We start from the raw sequence: 24,232 nt of genomic DNA on the forward strand, positions 1-24,232 counted from the left end.
CTAAAATGGCCATCGCTGGTCCGATCGCGCTGAAACCTGGCGCAGGGGCTTTAATCGAGCCGCACATTAAGATGGCATACTCATAATCAAGTTTCCACCGCTGGTTTCCGAGTTTCATACAACGTGAAATTCGACGGCTCTCCGAAACGGCTTGAGATAGGTGGGGGGTGTAGAACTAAAAAATTATCAGGAAGATGGGGCGCTACCAGGGCAATGGAGAAATTTCAAATTGGACGCAATTTTTTTTTCAAAAATGGCCAATTTTTCAAAGCAAGATGGTGGCGCCGGTTACTTTACGATCAGTATGAAAATTGATTTCTGTGCTCTAATCGGCCAGATTTACAAAACTGCATACTAAGAATTTCTCTCCGACCCTCGGTTTCCATTTTCCATACATCACGAAATTCAACGGCTCTCTGAACCGGTGGCAGGTAGGTCGGGGTCGCCCAAGTAAAAAATGCTTCAAAACCTGGTCCGCTTCCAGGCATATAAAAATTTTTGGTAAAAAGCGAAATTTTTTTTTTCGAAAATTTTGTATGGAAATTTCCATAGTAGGAAGGGTAATAGGAATATAGCAACGGAAAAAGATGGCACCGCGGGCTGCTTGCTGCCCGCGCACCGCGCAACCTCGAAGGTCGACAGCCTCCCGGAGCAGAAAATATTTATTAACTTTTGAACTACCGCACGAGCCAAGCGAGCGAAGCGAGCGAATCACGGCAGCGGCCGGCGTAAATATTCAAAGAAGTAGCGAGGAGCGAAGCGACGAGCGAGTTAGGTTAACTTTTGAACTACTGCACTAGCCAAGCGAGCGAAGCGAGCAAGTCACGTCAGCGGCCGGCGTAAATATTCAAAGAAGTAGCGAGGAGCGAAGCGACGAGTGAGTTAGGTTAACTTTTGAACTACCGCACTAGACAAGCGAGCGAAGCGAGCAAGTCACGTCAGCGGCCTGCGTAAATATTCAAAGAAGTAGCGAGGAGCGAAGCGACGAGCGAGTTAGGTTACTTTTGAACTACCGCACTAGCCAAGCGAGCGAAGCGAGCAAGTCTCGTCAGCGGCCGGCGTAAATATTTAAAGAAGTAGCGAGGAGCGAAGCGACGAGCCAGTTAGGTTAACTTTTGAACTACTGCACTAGCCAAGCGAGCGAAGTGAGCAAGTCACGTCAGCGGCCGGCGTAAATACTCAAAGAAGTAGCGAGGAGCGAAGCGACGAGCCAGTTAGGTTACTTTTGAACTACCGCACTAGCCAAGCGAGCGAAGCGAGCAAGTCACGTCAGCGGCCGGCGTAAATATTCAAATAGGTAGCGAGGAGCGAAGCGACGAGCGTGTTAAGTAAACTCTTTAACAGTTTATTATGAAAAGTCACTGCCCGCTATCGATAAGACACCTCAAAATGATGAAATTCGGGGATCACGTTTCAAGAATTTAACCAATATTTGAATAAGTAATTTATAAACAGTTTCGACTGACTGTAGAATCGCTGTTAGCAGATGTAACAAATGGACAGGAAATTCAAATGCATTTTCAAATGACTGAAGATTTCTGCCCTGGGATGAGCCGCGAGCTGCTTGCAGCTCGCGCACCACGCACCCTCGAAGGTAGACAGCCCCCCGGAATAGAAAATATTTGAATGGGAAATTTATAAGCACTTCCGATTGACTGTGGAATCGCTGTTAGCAGATATTAACAAATTGACGGGGAATTTTTATGCATTTTCAACTGACTGAAGATTTCTGCCCTGGGATGCTTCGCGGGCTGCTTGCAGCCCGCGCACCACGCACCCTCGAAGGTGGGCAGCCTCTCGAAGTGGAAAATACTTGAATGGAGAATTTATAAGCATTACCGACTGACTGTAGAATCGCTGTTAGCAGATGTAACAAATGGACAGGAAATTCGGATGCATTTTCAAATGACTGCCCTATTGCTTCAACCCAGGGGCAAAAGGGGCTCGCGGGCTGCTTGCAGCCCGCGCACAACCCACCCTCGAAGGTCGACAGCAATCCAGAATAGAAAATATTTGAATTGGGAATTTATAAGCACTTCCGATTGACTGTGGAATCGCAGTTAGCAGAAAATTATAAATGGACTTGGAATTCTAACACATTTTCTAATGACTGCCCTATTGCTTCAACCCAGGGGCAAAAGGGGCTCGCGGGCTGCTTGCAGCCCGCGCACAACGCACCAGCTAGTTACATATATATAAAGCTACACTACCACTCACTCACTGACTGACATCGGTTTTCTCGGAAACTACGCGGAAAGTGGGGGGGATAATTATGTGATCGTGTAGAGGTGCGCCGAGTGAGCAGAGGAAAAATATAGCGATCTCGATCATCTTCGAAAACCGAGTGGACCCCTGGAGGTGCGCAAAAACGGTGGTACCTGGAGGGGGGGTGTCTGAACAAAAAATGCTCGGAACTGGTGGCGATTACCAGGGGAGGTGGAAAAATGGGGATTTTCGCGAAAACAAGATGGCCGCCGTACTTTGCCAAAATCGCCGTTTATGAATCCTTACGTCTCAAATTTGGCACACGTGCTCTGTTCGAGCCGGCGAATCGATCGGTGCCCCGTTCGAGTGGCTCCGGGCCCCGGTTTCCAACTTTCATACAACGCAAAATCCAACGGCCCGCGGAAACGGTGCGAGTTGGGTGGGGGGTGCCGGAACTAAAAATGATCACCACCCAAGGACGCTACCAGGGAGCCATAGTGGGACGCTCGATTTTGGAATTTTTCCATTTTTGGCGCAAACATAAAAACGTAAATTTAGCCAAGGTGGCACGACGGAGAAACACACCAATGATGCATTCATACTCGCCCAGCTCCCAGGATATCAGGAAAAATCCGAAATTTTGAACTTTTTCACAGCCCGTGGAGACGGTCAACGGCCCGCGCAAACGGTAGCAGCTACATCTGGGGTGCTCAAACTAAATGTGTAGTAGACCTCGAGCAATTACCACAGATAGTGAAAAAAATTCAAAATGGCGGAAAAAATGGCCGCCGCCATACAAATGCTAAAACGGCCATCGCTGGTCCGATCGCGCTGAAACTTGGCACAGGGGCTTTAATCGAGCCGCACATTAAGTTTGCATACTCATAATCGAGTTTCCATCGCTGGTTTCCGAGTTTCATACAACGCGAAATTCGACGGCTCTCCGAAACGGCGCCAGATAGGTGGGGAGTGTAGAACTAAAAAATGATCAGAAACATGGGGCGCTACCAGGGCAATGGAGAAATTAAAAATTGGACGCCATTTTTTTTTTCAAAAATGGCCAATTTTTCAAAGCAAGATGGTGGCGCCGGTTACTTTACGATCGGTCTGAAAATTGACTTCTGTGCTCCAATCGGCCAAATATACAAATCTGCATACTCAGAATTTCTCTCCGACCCCCGGTTTCCATTTTCCATACATCACGAAATTCAATGGTTCTCTGAACCGGTGGCAGGTAGGTCAGGGTCGCCGAAGTAAAAATGCTTCAAAACTTGGTCCGCTTCCAGGCACATAAAAATTTTTGGTAAAAAGCGAAATTTTTTTTTCGAAAATTTTGTACGGAAATTTCCATAGTAGGAAGGGAAATTGAATAGCAACGGCAAAGGACGGCGCCGCGGGCTGCTTGCTGCCCGCACACGGCGCAACCGCGAAGGTCGACAGCCTCCCGGAGTATAAAATATTTATTAACTTTTGAACTACCGCACGAGCCAAGCGAGCGAAGCGAGCGAATCACGGCAGCGGCTGGCGTAAATATTCAAATAGGTAGCGAGGAGCGAAGCGACGAGCGAGTTAGGTTAACTTTTGAACTACCGCACTAGCCAAGCGAGCGAAGCGAGCAAGTCACGTCAGCGGCCGGCGTAAATATTCAAAGAAGTAGCGAGGAGCGAAGCGACGAGCGAGTTAGGTTAACTTTTGAACTACAGCACTAGCCAAGCGAGCGAAGCGAGCAAGTCACGTCAGCGGCCGGCGTAAATATTCAAAGAAGTAGCGAGGAGCGAAGCGACGAGCGAGTTAGGTTAACTTTTGAACTACCGCACTAGCCAAGCGAGCGAAGCGAGCAAGTCACGTCAGCGGCCGGCGTAAATATTTAAAGAAGTAGCGAGGAGCGAAGCGACGAGCGAGTTAGGTTACTTTTGAACTACCACACTAGCCAAGCGAGCGAAGCGAGCAAGTCACGTCAGCGACCGGCGTAAATATTCAAATAGGTAGCGAGGAGCGAAGCGACGAGCGTTTTAAGTAAACTCTTTAACAGTTTATTATGAAAAGTCACTGCCCGCTATCGATTAGACACCTCAAAATGATGAAATTCGGGGATCACGTTTCAAGAATTTAACCAATATTTGAATAAGTAATTTATAAACAGTTTCGACTGACTGTAGAATCGCTGTTAGCAGATGTAACAAATGGACAGGAAATTCAAATGCATTTTCAAATGACTGAAGATTTCTGCCCTGGGATGAGCCGCGAGCTGCTTGCAGCTCGCGCACCACGCACCCTCGAAGGTAGACAGCCCCCCGGAATAGAAAATATTTGAATGGGAAATTTATAAGCACTTCCGATTGACTGTGGAATCGCTGTTAGCAGATATTAACAAATTGACGGGGAATTTTTATGCATTTTCAACTGACTGAAGATTTCTGCCCTGGGATGCTTCGCGGGCTGCTTGCAGCCCGCGCACCACGAACCCTCGAAGGTGGGCAGCCTCCCGAAGTGGAAAATACTTGAATGGAGAATTTATAAGCATTACCGACTGACTGTAGAATCGCTGTTAGCAGATGTAACAAATGGACAGGAAATTCGAATGCATTTTCAAATGACTGCCCTATTGCTTCAACCCAGAGGCAAAAGAGGCTCGCGGGCTGCTTGCAGCCCGCGCACCACGCACCCTCGAAGGTCGACAGCATTTCAAAATAGAAAATATTTGAATTGGGAATTTATAAGCACTTCCGATTGACTGTGGAATCGCTGTTGGCAAATAACAAATTGACGGGGGATTTTGATGCATTTTCAAATGACTGCCCTATTGCTTCAACCCAGGGGCAAAAGGGGCTCGCGGGCTGCTTGCAGCCCGCGCACAACGCACCAGCTAGTTTATTTATATATATATAAAGCTACACTACCACTCACTGACTGACATCGGTTTTCTCGGAAACTACGCGGAAAGTGGGGGGGATAATGACGTGATCGTGTAGAGGTGCGCCGAGTGACCAGAGGAAAAATATAGCGATCTCGATCACCTTCGAAAACCGAGTGGACCCCTGGAGGTGCGCAAAAACGGTGATACCTGGAGGGGGGGTGTCTGAACAAAAAATGCTCGGAACTGGTGACGATTACCAGGGGTGGTGGAAAAATGGCGATTTTCGCGAAAACAAGATGGCCGCCGTACTTTGCCAAAATCGCCATTTATGAATCCTTACGTCTCAAATTTGGCACACGTGCTCTGTTCGAGCCGGCGAATCGATCGGTGCCCCGTTCGAGTGGCTCCGGGCCCCCGTTTCCGACTTTCATACATTGGAAAATCCAACGGCCCGCGGAAACGGTGCGAGTTGGGTGGGGGGTCCCGGAACTAAAAATGATCACCACCCTGGGACGCTACCAGGGAGCCATAGTGGGTCGCTCGATTTTGGAATTTTTCCATTTTTGGCGCAAACATAAAAACGTAAATTTAGACGAGGTGGCGCAACGGAGAAACACACCAATGATGCATTCATACTCGCCCAGCTCCCAGGATATCCAGAAAAATCCGAAATTTTGAACTTTTTCACAGCCCGTGGAGACGGTCAACGGCCCGCGCAAACGGTAGCAGCTACATCTGGGGTGCTCAAACTAAATGTGTAGTAGACCTCGAGCAATTACCACAAATAGTGAAAAAAATTCAAAATGGCCGAAAAAATGGCCGCCGCCATACAAATGCTAAAACGGCTATCGCTGGTCCGATCGCGCTGAAACTTGGCACAGGGGCTTTAATCGAGCCGCACATTAAGGTGGGATACTCATAATTGAATTTCCACGGCTGGTTTCCGAGTTTCATACAACGCGAAATTCGACGGCTCTCCGAAACGGCGCGAGATAGGTGGGGGGTGTAGAACTAAAAAATGATCAGGAAGATGGGGCGCTACCAGGGCAATGGAGAAATTTCAAATTGGACGCAATTTTTTTTTCAAAAATGGCCAATTTTTCAAAGCAAGATGGTGGCGCCGGTTACTTTACGATCGGTCTGAAAATTGATTTCTGTGCTGTAATCGGCCAGATTTACAAAACTGCATACTCAGAATTTCTCTCTGACCCTCGGTTTCCATTTTCCATACATCACGAAATTCAATGGTTCTCTGAACCGGTGGCAGATAGGTCGGGGTCGCCGAAGTAAAAAATGCTTCAATACCTGGTCCGCTTCCAGGCATATAATAATTTTTTGTAAAAAGTGAAATTTTTTTTTTTCGAAAATTTTGTATGGAAATTTCCATAGTAGGGAAGGGTAATTGAATAGCAACGGCAAAAGACGGCGCCGCGGGCTGCTTGCTGCCCGCGCACCGCGTAACCTCGAAGGTCGTCAGCCTCCCGGAGTAGAAAATATTTATTAACTTTTGAACTACCGCACGAGCCAAGCGAGCGAAGCGAGCGAATCACGGCAGCGGCTGGCGTAAATATTCAAATAGGTAGCGAGGAGCGAAGCGACGAGCGAGTTAGGTTAACTTTTGAACTACCACACTAGCCAAGCGAGCGAAGCGAGCAAGTCACGTCAGCAGCCGGCGTAAATATTCAAAGAAGTAGCAAGGAGCGAAGCGACGAGCGAGTTAGGTTAACTTTTGAACTACAGCACTAGCCAAGCGAGCGAAGCGAGCAAGTCACGTCAGCGGCCGGCGTAAATATTCAAAGAAGTAGCGAGGAGCGAAGCGACGAGCGAGTTAGGTTAACTTTTGAACTACCGCACTAGCCAAGCGAGCGAAGCGAGCAAGTCACGTCAGCGGCCGGCGTAAATATTTAAAGAAGTAGCGAGGAGCGAAGCGACGAGCGAGTTAGGTTACTTTTGAACTACCGCACTAGCCAAGCGAGCGAAGCGAGCAAGTCACGTCAGCGACCGGCGTAAATATTCAAATAGGTAATTACTTCTAATATCGTACTTTTACATTCGCTGAGCGCATTTTACAGTAATATTTAAATATTTTGTCTCGCTATGCTTCAATTTTCTATGTAGATCAATCAATTTTGTTTTTTAACATAAACTTACATACACAACACAAATTATATTTATTGTACATAAAATCAATTAAGTTTAGTTTTATATAGACTAAAGTAAATTAATTTAGATCGTGTAAATTATTAATGTAGATATTTTATTCATATATTTTATTTAGGTGTAAACATATGTATTTTTGATAGAATCATGGTTATATTTATTTTATTTTATTACATGCATAACGCTTTACTTAAACACGTGTCATTCATAACACACTTTACAATTTTTTTTCTTTTATAGTTAAGTATAATAGTAGTGATTAGTGTATATTGAGTAGTTAGAAAGTAGTTAGGTAACTCCGCCTGTGTTTGAGGGTGAATAGAATAAATTTTATCATATTATTTTATTCTACCTCATCGCAGCCAGTCCCAAGCCTGGATAAAGGAGGAGGTGGTAGTTTTGCATTAATACAGAAAGTTTCAGATCTCATTTGCTCAGTATGATGTGAAGCACCTCACTGCCAGTAAGAAAATTGAAAAGTGTTCCTTTTGCGGATATTTGTCATAGGTTTTTATAATACTATATCTTTTATAACCTTTTAATTTTCTTTCTAAAATTATGAAACAACTTGATATAATTTATATTTTCCAGATACATAGGACAACAATATGACTAGGTACATTCAATCACAAGTTGAGTATATTATATTTGTTGGCATAATTCCTGTTTGTGTAAAATGAAGAATTAAAAAAACATATCTTGATTAAATTTAGACAAAACTATGGATTCATAACTCACGTTTAAATTGATTGCCAGTGATAAAAAATGAGAATAATCAAATTTATTTATTTTTTTTCAGAAACGCCACAATGATTCCCAGCAGAAATAGGAAAATATAAAAGACCAGTTTCATCCATAGGAAGAAAGACACTACTTATTTTACCAATAAAAGGATTTCGAGGGCAAAATATTTTACATATAAGGTATAGAAAAAGTTTTTAATTTTGATGAAAAAATAACACCAAGTTGAATCACAAGTTAAGAAATTGGCCTAATTCCTGTTTGTAAACTGCATTTAAACATCATGATTAAATTTACATTTTAATCGATTTCGAAACAAGAGGAAGTTCTCAATTGGCTTTTCAGTGGGATAACCGATTTTGAGAATTCTTTTTTTATATTTGAAAAAAAAGCTGCCTGCATTGTGGTCCCAATTATCAAATCTTTACGATTTAGTTTTGACAAATTGAATTGAAGGTTTTAAATAAATGTGGATTTTTTTTTCAGAAATGCTGCAGATTGCTCGTACATAAGAAAGTTTCATCAGGAGGAGGAATGACACTGCTAATAAAAGGAAATGAATTCAAAATATTCTTCATATATAAAACAAGCTTTGATAGTATATATGTATATTCGTAAAAAATGGAATCACCAGTTAAGTATATTAATTATATTTTTGGCCTAATTTATGTTTATGAAACAATGAAATACATAAAGTACCTATTGATACCAAAATAGTTTCTTCAATGTGAATATGTTCTTCAATGTGTTATTACGCTTTGTTAAAGTATTTTGTATAATTAAATGCGTTGTATTTTGTTAGAAATACAAATATATATATATATATATATATATATATATATATATATATATATATATATATATATATATATATATATAAAGAGATAAACTATTGATATTTTGTAACTATTAGAAACCTAATAAATTAATTTATACTATTACACAAACAATGAGTTTTATAATAAACATTATTGTTAAAAACAAGGTCGAGTCTTGCAAGAATTTATATATCTATTCATAAATTAAATTTTAATCGAATCTTTACTATGGGACTATTCTTGATTTTTGATTGATACTCATACTCATGCATGTGAAAAAGGATAACAAAAATATTCATATTTTAAACAATTTCAGCCAGACGCACCAGGCGGTCAAAGCATCGTCACTAAGAAGAAACACGTGAAAGCACGAAACAGCAGACCACCAGCTTGCCCCGCGGCTTTACCCGCATTGCTATGCTCCCATGTTATTTATAATATGTATAGCCTATATTATGTTGATCCGACCTGTTCATAATATTTATTCAAAATTTGCAAGTTAATCAATGCAGTACTGTTTGCGTTTAGCTCGGGGTAGCGTATTTTCTTCGATTATTATTTTGTAGATCACGCCCCAAGTGTTAAAAAATATTCAGTATATTTTCCTACGTTTTTTTATGTATAGATTTTATTTAAGTTATTCGTTTTTTGTTATTTTGATTTTGTATAAATTTATATTTTATACCTATAGATTTTCTTTAAAAATGAAAAAAATGTATTACTTATGTACTGTCACCATTAGTTGAATAATATTATAGTCATGTTAATTAATAAAATAATTTTAGTTTCAATTATTGTTGTTTTATTCGCAATTCAAATTCAAAAATAATTATTAATATTAATATTATGAAACTTAATATAATTAATCTATGTAGATTTGATTAGATAATTGCCTACCATCTACTACACAAGATAATGTTTAGTACCTACTCTTTTTCTTATGCCATTTAATTAATGATCATGAATCATTTTTCACATGTTCGATTCAAAAACAGTGTAAGATGAAATGATGGCGATGTAGCATTACCTACATTATATTTATAAGTTATAACTTTATTTTTTTTATAACGTAGGTATTAATAATAAAGGTAGGTAGGCTTCGTAACACCTAATTCCGTAGGTAGGTACCTATACTACCTTATCATATAAAAATTTTAAAATGATAGAATCAAAAAAATAGCACTGATGAATGAATAAAAGAAAACTAAACTACAGATTTTAACTACCTACCTAATTAATAGTCCTAACTATTTAAATTGTTGGCTTGCAGCTAAATCACTAAAATACCTAAGGGATTAGAAATATTGAGAAAACAACTTCAATAAAAAATCAACAAAATTCAATTTAATGTAACTAGATAAAGAAAAATAACGATATCAATTAACTATTTGTTAATTTCGAGCTTTTCCATTTTAATATCAGCTACACTCGACAGGGGGACTTATTTATATAATTCAGTTTTTTATTAGTTTATAGACAAAACAAGAGGTAACCATTTTTATTCAAGTAGGTAGGTATATGAACATATTCAATGAAATTAAAACACATTATTTAGGTATCTTATTTTGTATTGTATCTTTTAAAAACACGTTTTGCAAATTTCGAAATCATTTTTTTCATTAAATAATTTCAATCTTCTATTTTCATTAGGTATTGCTTCTGTTAAAAAAATCGCTTTCTATATCGAAAGCGTTCAAAACTGAAAGAGAAATTATTAGTGATAAGTATTTAAATTTTGTATTATAGGTACTGTATAATCTTTGATTATATAAGTATAATCAAAGTGTATAATATAATTAGAGACAAATAATTTATTGGCTGGGATCTTAGAGACTGGGCTGCTCGAAAACTGAGCATTGACTTATTCATTTTTTCTTATATTTCGCATTTTTATACTTTTAAATAAGAAAAATAGGTACATAGTATAAAATGATTTATGAATATCGATCAAATTATGAAGTACCTACATGGTGTAAGATTTTCAATTTCAATTATTTATTCTTGAATATAATATATCATAATGACAATAATATTATAGATTGATGTAACACATAAATATACATTATACAGGTATTATGTGTATGTTAATAAAATGTGTCAGTTTGCTATTTTCTTTTTAGTTGGTACAACAAAAAAAAAACACAAATTTCATCGCCAATTACATTCTGTTTTGTTGAAACATGTGACATGGGTAATGATTATAGTAGACATACAATATCGGTGTATTTTTTTTTACATCAATGATCTCTTCTTAGCGTTTTTTGTCAGTCATATACCCTATATATTTTTTATGATTATGAAACGATGAATTGCGATTAAGTACTTGTTTGTTTAATTGAGTAAGTGTTGTCTTGAACTTTTTTTTCTGACAAAATAAAAATTAGAAATTATATAGCTATAGTCCAAGAGCTGATGATAGCTAGAATAATTATAGATAAAAAAAAAACAACATCGTTTGTTAAAACTCTTAGAGCACACGGAAGCTCGCGGGCTGCTTGCAGCCCGCGCACAACGCACCAGCTAGTCATATATATATAAAGCTACACTACCACTCACTGACTCACTGACATCGCTTTTCTCGGAAACTATGCGGAAAGTGGGGGGGATAACGACGTGATCGTGTAGAGGTGCGCCGAGCGACCAGAGGAAAAATATAGCGATCTCGATCACCTTCGAATACCGAGTGGACCCCTGGAGGTGCGCAGAAACGGTGGCACCTGGAGGGGGGGTGTCGGAACAAAAAATGCTCGGAACTGGTGGCGATTACCAGGGGTGGTGGAAAAATGGGGATTTTCGCGAAAACAAGATGGCCGCCGTACTTTGCCAAAATCGCCGTTTATGAATCCTTACGTCTCAAATTTGGCACACGTGCTCTGTTCGAGCCGGCGAATCGATCGGTGCCCCGTTCGAGTGGCTCCGGGCCCCAGTTTCCAACTTTCATACAACGCAAAATCCAACGGCCCGCGGAAACGGTGCGAGTTGGGTGGGGGGTCCCGGAACTAAAAATGATCACCACCCTGGGACGCTACCAGGGAGCCGTAGTGGGTCGCTCGATTTTGGAATTTTTCCATTTTTGGCGCAAACATAAAAACGTAAATTTAGACGAGGTGGCGCAACGGAGAAATACACTAATGATGCATTCGTACTCGACCAGCTCCCAGGATATCCAGAAAAATACGAAATCTTAAACTTTCCCTCATCTCTCGAAGACGGTCAACGGCCCGCGCAAACGGTAGCAGCTACATCTGGGGTGCTCAAACTAAACTTGTAGTAAACCTCGAGCAATTACCACAGATAGTGAAAAAAATTCAAAATGGCGGAAAAAATGGCCGCCGCCATACAATTTCTAAAACGGCCATTGCTGGGCCGATCACGCTGAAACTTGGCACAGGGGCTTTAATCGAGCCGCACATTAAGGTGGGATACTCATAATTGAATTTCCACGGCTGGTTTCCGAGTTTCATACAACGCGAAATTCGACGGCTCTCCGAAACGGCGCGAGATAGGTGGGGGGTGTAGAACTAAAAAATGATCAGGAAGATGGGGCGCTACCAGGGCAATGGAGAAATTTCAAATTGGACGTAATTTTTTTTTCAAAAATGGCCGATTTTTCGAGGCAAGATGGTGGCGCCGGTTACTTTACGATCGGTCTGAAAATTGACTTTTGTGCTCTGATCGGCCAGATTTACAAAACTGCATACTCAGAATTTCTCTCCGACCCCCGGTTTCCATTTTCCATACATCACATAATTCAACGGCTCTCTGAACCGGTGGCAGGTAGGTCGGGGTCGCCAAAGTAAAAAATGCTTCAAAACCTGGTCCGCTTCCAGATATATAAAAATTTTTGTTAAAAAGCGAAATTTTTTTTTCGAAAATTTTGTATGGAAATTTCCATAGTAGGAAGGGTAATTGAATAGCAACGGCAAAAGACGGCACCGCGGGCTGCTTGCTGCCCGCGCACCGCGCAACCTCGAAGGTCGACAGCCTCCCGGAGTAGAAAATATTTATTAACTTTTGAACTACCGCACGAGCCAAGCGAGCGAAGCGAGCGAATCACGGCAGCGGCTGGCGTAAATATTCAAATAGGTAGCGAGGAGCGAAGCGACGAGCGAGTTAGGTTAACTTTTGAACTAGCGCACTAGCCAAGCGAGCGAAGCGAGCAAGTCACGTCAGCGGCCGGCGTAAATATTCAAAGAAGTAGCGAGGAGCGAAGCGACGAGCGAGTTAGGTTAACTTTTGAACTACCGCACTAGCCAAGCGAGCGAAGCGAGCAAGTCACGTCAGCGGCCTGCGTAAATATTCAAAGAAGTAGCGAGGAGCGAAGCGACGAGCGAGTTAGGTTACTTTTGAACTACCGCACTAGCCAAGCGAGCGAAGCGAGCAAGTCACGTCAGCGGCCGGCATAAATATTCAAATAGGTAGCGAGGAGCGAAGCGACGAGCGTGTTAAGTACACTCTTTAACAGTTTATTATGAAAAGTCACTGCCCGCTATCGATTAGACACCTCAAAATGATGAAATTGGGGGATCACGTTTCAAGAATTTAACCAATATTTGAATAAGTAATTTATAAACAGTTTCGACTGACTGTAGAATCGCTGTTAGCAGATGTAAAAAATGGACAGGAAATTGGAATGCATTTTCAAATGACTGAAGATTTCTGCCCTGGGATGAGCCGCGAGCTGCTTGCAGCTCGCGCACCACGCACCCTCGAAGGTAGACAGCCCCCCGGAATAGAAAATATTTGAATGGGAAATTTATAAGCACTTCCGATTGACTGTGGAATCGCTGTTAGCAGATAATAACAAATTGACGGGGAATTTTAATGCATTTTCAAATGACTGAAGATTTCTGCCCTGGGATGCTTCCGCACCACGCTCCCTCGAAGGTGGACAGCCTCCCGGAGTGGAAAATACTTGAATGGGGAATTTATAAGCATTACCGACTGACTGTAGATTCGCTGTTAGCAGATGTAACAAATGGACAGAAAATTCGGATGCATTTTCAAATGACTGCCCTATTGCTTCCTACCAGGGGCAAAAGGGGCTCGCGGGCTGCTTGCAGCCCGCGCACAACGCACCAGCTAGTTATTATATATATATAAAGCTACACTACCACTCACTGACTGACATCGGTTTTCTCGGAAACTACGCGGAAAGTGGGGGGGATAATGACGTGATCGTGTAGAGGTGCGCCGAGTGACCAGAGGAAAAATATAGCGATCTCGATCACCTTCGAAAACCGAGTGGACCCCTGGAGGTGCGCAAAAACGGTGATACCTGGAGGGGGGGTGTCTGAACAAAAAATGCTCGGAACTGGTGGCGATTACCAGGGGTGGTGGAAAAATGGCGATTTTCGCGAAAACAAGATGGCCGCCGTACTTTGCCAAAATCGCCATTTATGAATCCTTACGTCTCAAATTTGGCACACGTGCTCTGTTCGAGCCGGCGAATCGATCGGTGCCCCGTTCGAGTGGCTCCGGGCCCCCGTTTCCGACTTTCATACATTGGAAAATCCAACGGCCCGCGGAAACGGTGCGAGTTGGGTGGGGGGTCCCGGAACTAAAAATGATCACCACCCTGGGACGCTACCAGGGAGCCATAGTGGGTCGCTCGATTTTGGAATTTTTCCATTTTTGGCGCAAACATAAAAACGTAAATTTAGACGAGGTGGCGCAACGGAGAAACACACCAATGATGCATTCATACTCGCCCAGCTCCCAGGATATCCAGAAAAATCCGAAATTTTGAACTTTTTCACAGCCCGTGGAGACGGTCAACGGCCCGCGCAAACGGTAGCAGCTACATCTGGGGTGCTCAAACTAAATGTGTAGTAGACCTCGAGCAATTACCACAAATAGTGAAAAAAATTCAAAATGGCGGAAAAAATGGCCGCCGCCATACAAATGCTAAAACGGCTATCGCTGGTCCGATCGCGCTGAAACTTGGCACAGGGGCTTTAATCGAGCCGCACATTAAGGTGGGATACTCATAATTGAATTTCCACGGCTGGTTTCCGAGTTTCATACAACGCGAAATTCGACGGCTCTCCGAAACGGCGCGAGATAGGTGGGGGGTGTAGAACTAAAAAATGATCAGGAAGATGGGGCGCTACCAGGGCAATGGAGAAATTTCAAATTGGACGCAATTTTTTTTTCAAAAATGGCCAATTTTTCAAAGCAAGATGGTGGCGCCGGTTACTTTACGATCGGTCTGAAAATTGATTTCTGTGCTGTAATCGGCCAGATTTACAAAACTGCATACTCAGAATTTCTCTCTGACCCTCGGCTTCCATTTTCCATACATCACGAAATTCAATGGTTCTCTGAACCGGTGGCAGATAGGTCGGGGTCGCCGAAGTAAAAAATGCTTCAATACCTGGTCCGCTTCCAGGCATATAATAATTTTTTGTAAAAAGTGAAATTTTTTTTTTCGAAAATTTTGTATGGAAATTTCCATAGTAGGGAAGGGTAATTGAATAGCAACGGCAAAAGACGGCGCCGCGGGCTGCTTGCTGCCCGCGCACCGCGTAACCTCGAAGGTCGTCAGCCTCCCGGAGTAGAAAATATTTATTAACTTTTGAACTACCGCACGAGCCAAGCGAGCGAAGCGAGCGAATCACGGCAGCGGCTGGCGTAAATATTCAAATAGGTAGCGAGGAGCGAAGCGACGAGCGAGTTAGGTTAACTTTTGAACTACCACACTAGCCAAGCGAGCGAAGCGAGCAAGTCACGTCAGCAGCCGGCGTAAATATTCAAAGAAGTAGCGAGGAGCGAAGCGACGAGCGAGTTAGGTTAACTTTTGAACTACAGCACTAGCCAAGCGAGCGAAGCGAGCAAGTCACGTCAGCGGCCGGCGTAAATATTCAAAGAAGTAGCGAGGAGCGAAGCGACGAGCGAGTTAGGTTAACTTTTGAACTACCGCACTAGCCAAGCGAGCGAAGCGAGCAAGTCACGTCAGCGGCCGGCGTAAATATTTAAAGAAGTAGCGAGGAGCGAAGCGACGAGCGAGTTAGGTTACTTTTGAACTACCGCACTAGCCAAGCGAGCGAAGCGAGCAAGTCACGTCAGCGACCGGCGTAAATATTCAAATAGGTAATTACTTCTAATATCGTACTTTTACATTCGCTGAGCGCATTTTACAGTAATATTTAAATATTTTGTCTCGCTATGCTTCAATTTTCTATGTAGATCAATCAATTTTGTTTTTTAACATAAACTTACATACACAACACAAATTATATTTATTGTACATAAAATCAATTAAGTTTAGTTTTATATAGACTAGAGTAAATTAATTTAGATCGTGTAAATTATTAATGTAGATATTTTATTCATATATTTTATTTACGTGTAAACATATGTATTTTTGATAGAATCATGGTTATATTTATTTTATTTTATTACATGCATAACGCTTTACTTAAACACGTGTCATTCATAACACACTTTACAATTTTTTTTCTTTTATAGTTAAGTATAATAGTAGTGATTAGTGTATATTGAGTAGTTAGAAAGTAGTTAGGTAACTCCGCCTGTGTTTGAGGGTGAATAGAATAAATTTTATCATATTATTTTATTCTACCTCATCGCAGCCAGTCCCAAGCCTGGATAAAGGAGGAGGTGGTAGTTTTGCATTAATACAGAAAGTTTCAGATCTCATTTGCTCAGTATGATGTGAAGCACCTCACTGCCAGTAAGAAAATTGAAAAGTGTTCCTTTTGCGGATATTTGTCATAGGTTTTTATAATACTATATCTTTTATAACCTTTTAATTTTCTTTCTAAAATTATGAAACAACTTGATATAATTTATATTTTCCAGATACATAGGACAACAATATGACTAGGTACATTCAATCACAAGTTGAGTATATTATATTTGTTGGCATAATTCCTGTTTGTGTAAAATGAAGAATTAAAAAAACATATCTTGATTAAATTTAGACAAAACTATGGATTCATAACTCACGTTTAAATTGATTGCCAGTGATAAAAAATGAGAATAATCAAATTTATTTATTTTTTTTCAGAAACGCCACAATGATTCCCAGCAGAAATAGGAAAATATAAAAGACCAGTTTCATCCATAGGAAGAAAGACACTACTTATTTTACCAATAAAAGGATTTCGAGGGCAAAATATTTTACATATAAGGTATAGAAAAAGTTTTTAATTTTGATGAAAAAATAACACCAAGTTGAATCACAAGTTAAGAAATTGGCCTAATTCCTGTTTGTAAACTGCATTTAAACATCATGATTAAATTTACATTTTAATCGATTTCGAAACAAGAGGAAGTTCTCAATTGGCTTTTCAGTGGGATAACCGATTTTGAGAATTCTTTTTTTATATTTGAAAAAAAAGCTGCCTGCATTGTGGTCCCAATTATCAAATCTTTACGATTTAGTTTTGACAAATTGAATTGAAGGTTTTAAATAAATGTGGATTTTTTTTTCAGAAATGCTGCAGATTGCTCGTACATAAGAAAGTTTCATCAGGAGGAGGAATGACACTGCTAATAAAAGGAAATGAATTCAAAATATTCTTCATATATAAAACAAGCTTTGATAGTATATATGTATATTCGTAAAAAATGGAATCACCAGTTAAGTATATTAATTATATTTTTGGCCTAATTTATGTTTATGAAACAATGAAATACATAAAGTACCTATTGATACCAAAATAGTTTCTTCAATGTGAATATGTTCTTCAATGTGTTATTACGCTTTGTTAAAGTATTTTGTATAATTAAATGCGTTGTATTTTGTTAGAAATACAAATATATATATATATATATATATATATATATATATATATATATATATATATAAAGAGATAAACTATTGATATTTTGTAACTATTAGAAACCTAATAAATTAATTTATACTATTACACAAACAATGAGTTTTATAATAAACATTATTGTTAAAAACAAGGTCGAGTCTTGCAAGAATTTATATATCTATTCATAAATTAAATTTTAATCGAATCTTTACTATGGGACTATTCTTGATTTTTGATTGATACTCATACTCATGCATGTGAAAAAGGATAACAAAAATATTCATATTTTAAACAATTTCAGCCAGACGCACCAGGCGGTCAAAGCATCGTCACTAAGAAGAAACACGTGAAAGCACGAAACAGCAGACCACCAGCTTGCCCCGCGGCTTTACCCGCATTGCTATGCTCCCATGTTATTTATAATATGTATAGCCTATATTATGTTGATCCGACCTGTTCATAATATTTATTCAAAATTTGCAAGTTAATCAATGCAGTACTGTTTGCGTTTAGCTCGGGGTAGCGTATTTTCTTCGATTATTATTTTGTAGATCACGCCCCAAGTGTTAAAAAATATTCAGTATATTTTCCTACGTTTTTTTATGTATAGATTTTATTTAAGTTATTCGTTTTTTGTTATTTTGATTTTGTATAAATTTATATTTTATACCTATAGATTTTCTTTAAAAATGAAAAAAATGTATTACTTATGTACTGTCACCATTAGTTGAATAATATTATAGTCATGTTAATTAATAAAATAATTTTAGTTTCAATTATTGTTGTTTTATTCGCAATTCAAATTCAAAAATAATTATTAATATTAATATTATGAAACTTAATATAATTAATCTATGTAGATTTGATTAGATAATTGCCTACCATCTACTACACAAGATAATGTTTAGTACCTACTCTTTTTCTTATGCCATTTAATTAATGATCATGAATCATTTTTCACATGTTCGATTCAAAAACAGTGTAAGATGAAATGATGGCGATGTAGCATTACCTACATTATATTTATAAGTTATAACTTTATTTTTTTATAACGTAGGTATTAATAATAAAGGTAGGTAGGCTTCGTAACACCTAATTCCGTAGGTAGGTACCTATACTACCTTATCATATAAAAATTTTAAAATGATAGAATCAAAAAAATAGCACTGATGAATGAATAAAAGAAAACTAAACTACAGATTTTAACTACCTACCTAATTAATAGTCCTAACTATTTAAATTGTTGGCTTGCAGCTAAATCACTAAAATACCTAAGGGATTAGAAATATTGAGAAAACAACTTCAATAAAAAATCAACAAAATTCAATTTAATGTAACTAGATAAAGAAAAATAACGATATCAATTAACTATTTGTTAATTTCGAGCTTTTCCATTTTAATATCAGCTACACTCGACAGGGGGACTTATTTATATAATTCAGTTTTTTATTAGTTTATAGACAAAACAAGAGGTAACCATTTTTATTCAAGTAGGTAGGTATATGAACATATTCAATGAAATTAAAACACATTATTTAGGTATCTTATTTTGTATTGTATCTTTTAAAAACACGTTTTGCAAATTTCGAAATCATTTTTTTCATTAAATAATTTCAATCTTCTATTTTCATTAGGTATTGCTTCTGTTAAAAAAATCGCTTTCTATATCGAAAGCGTTCAAAACTGAAAGAGAAATTATTAGTGATAAGTATTTAAATTTTGTATTATAGGTACTGTATAATCTTTGATTATATAAGTATAATCAAAGTGTATAATATAATTAGAGACAAATAATTTATTGGCTGGGATCTTAGAGACTGGGCTGCTCGAAAACTGAGCATTGACTTATTCATTTTTTCTTATATTTCGCATTTTTATACTTTTAAATAAGAAAAATAGGTACATAGTATAAAATGATTTATGAATATCGATCAAATTATGAAGTACCTACATGGTGTAAGATTTTCAATTTCAATTATTTATTCTTGAATATAATATATCATAATGACAATAATATTATAGATTGATGTAACACATAAATATACATTATACAGGTATTATGTGTATGTTAATAAAATGTGTCAGTTTGCTATTTTCTTTTTAGTTGGTACAACAAAAAAAAAACACAAATTTCATCGCCAATTACATTCTGTTTTGTTGAAACATGTGACATGGGTAATGATTATAGTAGACATACAATATCGGTGTATTTTTTTTTACATCAATGATCTCTTCTTAGCGTTTTTTGTCAGTCATATACCCTATATATTTTTTATGATTATGAAACGATGAATTGCGATTAAGTACTTGTTTGTTTAATTGAGTAAGTGTTGCCTTGAACTTTTTTTTCTGACAAAATAAAAATTAGAAATTATATAGCTATAGTCCAAGAGCTGATGATAGCTAGAATAATTATAGATAAAAAAAAAACAACATCGTTTGTTAAAACTCTTAGAGCACACGGAAGCTCGCGGGCTGCTTGCAGCCCGCGCACAACGCACCAGCTAGTTACATATATATAAAGCTACACTACCACTCACTCACTCACTCACTGACTGACATCGCTTTTCTCGGAAACTACGTGGAAAGTGGGGGGGATAACGACGTAATCGTATAGAGGTGCGCCGAGTGACCAGAGGAAAAATATAGCGATCTCGATCACCTTCGAATACCGAGTGGACCCCTGGTGGTGCGCAGAAACTCTGGCACTTGGAGGGGGGGTGTCTGAACAAAAAATGCTTGGAACTGGTGGCGATTACCAGGGGTGGTGGAAAAATGGCGATTTTCGCGAAAACAAGATGGCCGCCGTACTTTGCCAAAATCGCCGTTTATGAATCCTTACGTCTCAAATTTGGCACACGTGCTCTGTTCGAGCCGGTAAATCGATCGGTGCCCCGTTCGAGTGGCTCCGGGCCCCCGTTTCCGACTTTCATACATTGGAAAATCCAACGGCCCGCGGAAACGGTGCGAGTTGGGTGGGGGGTGTCGGAACTAAAAATGATCACCACCCTGGGACGCTACCAGGGAGCCATAGTGGGTCGCTCGATTTTGGAATTTTTCCATTTTTGGCGCAAACATAAAAACGTAAATTTAGACGAGGTGGCGCAACGGAGAAATACACCAATGATGTATTCGTACTCGCCCAGCTCCCAGGATATCCAGAAAAATCCGAAATTTTGACCTTTCTCACAGCCCGCGGAGACGGTCAACGGCCCGCGCAAACGGTAGTAGCTACATCTGGGGTGCTTGAACTAAACTTGGAGTAGACCTCGAGCAATTACCACAGATAGTGAAAAAAATTCAAAATGGCGGAAAAAATGGCCGCCGCCATACAATTTCTAAAACGGCCATTGCTGGGCCGATCGCGCTGAAACTTGGCACAGGGGCTTTAATTGAGCCTCACATTACGTTGAAATACTCATCATCGAGTTTCCATCGCTGGTTTACGAGTTTCATACAACGCGAAATTCAACGGCTCTCCGAAACGGCGCCAGATAGGTGGGGGATGTAGAACTAAAAAATGATCAGGAAGATGGGGCGCTACCAGGGCAATCAAGAAATTTCAAATTGGACGCAATTTTTTTTTCAAAAATGGCCAATTTTTCAAACCAAGATGGTGGCGCCGGTTACTTCACGATCGGTCTGAAAATTGACTTCTGTGCTTGAATCGGCCATATTTACAAAACTGCATACTCAGAATTTCTCTCCGACCCCCGGTTTCCATTTTTCATACATCACGAAATTCAACGGTTCTCTGAATCGGTGACAGGTAGGTCGGGGTCGCCGAAGTAAAAAATACTTCAAAACTTGGTCCGCTTCCAGGCATATAATTTTTTTTGTTAAAAAGCGAAATTTATTTTTTCTAAAATTTTGTATGGAAATTTCCATAGTAGGAAGGGTAATTGAATAGCAACGGCAAAAGACGGCGCCGCGGGCTGTTTGCTGCCCGTAACCTCGAAGGCGACAGCCTCCCGCAGTAGAAAATATTTGAATAAGTAATTTATAAGCAGTTTCGACTGGTTGTGGAATCGCTGTTTTTTATTAGCAGATAATAACAAATGGATAGGGAATTCTAATGCATTTTCAAATGACTGAAATTTTCTACCCTGGGACGCGCACCACGCAACTTCGGTGGAAGAAAGCCTACTGGAGCAAAAAAAAACTTGAATGGGGAATTTATAAGCATTTCCGACCGACTGTGGGATCGCTGTTAGCAGATAGTAACAAATGGACAGGGTATTACAATTCATTTTCAAATGACTGGAGATGTCTGCCCTGGGATACGCCGCATATACGGGATACGCACCAATCAACTTCGGTGGGAGACGGCATCCCGGAGTAGATGAGGAAGTAGTAGTAGATGAGGAAGTAGTAGTAGATGAGGAAGTAGTAGTAGTAGTTGAATGAGGAATTTATAAGGATTTCCGACTGACTGTGGAATCGCTGTAAGCAGATAACAACAAATGGACTGGGAATTACAATTAATTTTCAAATGACTGCCGCTTTCTGCCGCGGGCTGGTTGCAGCTTCGATATCGTTTTTCGCAAATTACCTACAATAAACAGGTTATGGCAATTCATTATGAAGTGACTAAAAATTATTATGCACTTAACATGCTGACTTTGTCATCTTTTTTGCAGTAGGTTACTAAACAACCTAAAACATTAACATTCACATTAACAAAATAAAACATTAATTAGTATAAATTTATGTACTATCAAATGAATATCACATTTTTTGAACGAATGATAAGTACCTAATTCAATAAAATGCTATCAAATTATAGAAGTCCGCTGCGGTAAGTTCGGTCATATTTTTTTTTTATCATAAACCTGCTGGATTCTTTCGTTTTCGCTCACCAAGTGGAACCAGCTGGGATTCGAAAATGGACATGTAGTCGAACTTTTGACTCTTCGGTATTCTGATTAGGTACCTCACGATCTTCTCTGGCTGGATCAGTGGTCGTGTGAATACTCACGATTGCTTTGGGGCTTATAAAACAAGCGTATTGTATTAGCAAAGCAATTGCTCTTTGTAAAAAATATTTGATGTGCAGCTCAAACAGACTGTTTACTTTTTATTTTATGTTAAGTAGGTGTAGGTGTAGGTATATTTAAAAAAAGCGTCAAGTGCGAGTTGGACTCAAAACATGTTGGTTTCCGTATAAATATGAAACTGAAAAAAAATGGTCACCCATTCAATATAAAACCTTGACAACATTGCTTAACTACATGAACCTGGTGGCAGATGAACAGACAGAAACAAAAGTCAGTAATAGCATAGTATAACTTTTTATAGTAATAGGGTCCCCCTTTTACCATTTGAGTACAGAACCCTAAAATAAAACAAATTCTTGATTGTGCCACTAGAGCAATATATTTTTTACTATACTACTAGCGGTCCGCCCCGACTTCGCCCGTGGTACCTACATGTTTAAATTATCCTATCTCTCAAGTTGGATCGAACTGCACATGGTGTGCGAATTTTATTATAATCGGTTTAGTGGTTTAGGAGTCGATTGAGGACAAACATTGTGACACGAGATTTATTATATTAGGTATATTAAGATTAAGATTAATCTATGGTAACTTTAGCCATATTTCTACGTTATCCTTTTTGTCAAATTATCTTAATTGTTTAAAGAGATATGAATCTTTGAAAACGTAAGAAATAGGACGGATTTATGTTCCGACTTCCATAAAACTAATTTTTGAACATTATATAAAAAAATGTTGTGTGGTTTTATGAAACCACGGTAAAAGTGAAACTTTAGGCACAAAATTATCGTATTTGTACGATAATGACTCCGAACACTGCTTTTATACCTACTCGGCAGCCGACCGTCACGCGACATGTGCTACACAGACCAAAAAGTTTGAGACGATGTAATAAAAGTTTCACTTTAAAAAGCAAAACGTAGGAACATAGCCTATAGGTAGGTACGTATTTTCTCTACTAAATTATGAAAAAAGTATGTAATTAAATCGGTCCAGTATTGGAGTAGGAAACAAGGGACTACGGAACTTGAATTAGCGATAATTTTCCTAGGTATTTTCGGTCCGAGCTGCAGTTGTCCCTGTCGCGCTCTACGGGGGGAGGCTTGAGGCATAGCGTGACAACAATAAATATTAGGAAAACCTTATTTTTAATTCTCTCACTCATTTTGTTGGCTCTTAATATTAAAAGATCTAAAATATAATATATACTAATTACTAAGTATGTATATCATTAAACATGTCTAATATTTACCTATTATTTATTACTAGCAATGCCCTACGGTTTCACCCGCATAGATAGCGATATCGTGACAGTGAAAAGTCTACTATACCTATAGGTCGGACTATAGGTTTAATTTTTAATCACATGAAAATCACCTTCACCCCGTCCCGCACTACGCCTGCTCATTATACCTACTATTTTCTGTAGATTGACACTTTTAAAAATTCGTTATATCTTTTGAATGGAATATCCAATTTTTTTATTGAAAGTAAAGTATTTTGCTGGTATTGAAACAGTCTTTAATAAAACATCATTAATTAATGGGATAAGGATTAATATAATATGTGTATGGATAACATGGTTTGGTTACTGTCGGCACTTCTATTTACTTTGAAAACGTAAAAAAGTTGTTGTAGTAACATAACTACTGAAGATGGACATATGGT

The 24,232-nt window shown here is 39.1% G+C and overlaps 2 long non-coding RNA genes across 4 annotated transcripts; both read left to right on the forward strand.

The window, feature by feature from the left end:
- The first annotated feature begins 7,490 nt into the window (after positions 1 to 7,490).
- On the forward strand, positions 7,491 to 9,572 carry LOC149895098 (uncharacterized). Of its 2 annotated transcripts, XR_016458513.1 has the most exons (4): positions 7,491 to 7,729; positions 7,814 to 8,145; positions 8,450 to 8,596; positions 9,098 to 9,572. It is a non-coding gene; the product is annotated as an uncharacterized LOC149895098 (long non-coding RNA). The 2 variants fall into 2 exon arrangements; XR_016458512.1 differs by lacking the exon at positions 7,491 to 7,729 and having other exon boundaries at positions 7,737 to 8,145.
- A 6,417-nt stretch (positions 9,573 to 15,989) lies between these two features.
- On the forward strand, positions 15,990 to 18,343 carry LOC149895099 (uncharacterized). Of its 2 annotated transcripts, XR_016458545.1 has the most exons (4): positions 15,990 to 16,518; positions 16,603 to 16,934; positions 17,239 to 17,385; positions 17,869 to 18,343. It is a non-coding gene; the product is annotated as an uncharacterized LOC149895099 (long non-coding RNA). The 2 variants fall into 2 exon arrangements; XR_016458544.1 differs by lacking the exon at positions 15,990 to 16,518 and having other exon boundaries at positions 16,526 to 16,934.
- Positions 18,344 to 24,232: the final 5,889 nt, after the last annotated feature.

Source organism: Colias eurytheme, chromosome 32, assembly GCF_061535395.1.
Source record: "Colias eurytheme isolate Ceu_HAF_F1 chromosome 32, ilColEury1 Martin Lab GWU primary, whole genome shotgun sequence".
Classification (NCBI taxonomy): Eukaryota; Metazoa; Arthropoda; class Insecta; order Lepidoptera; family Pieridae; genus Colias; species Colias eurytheme.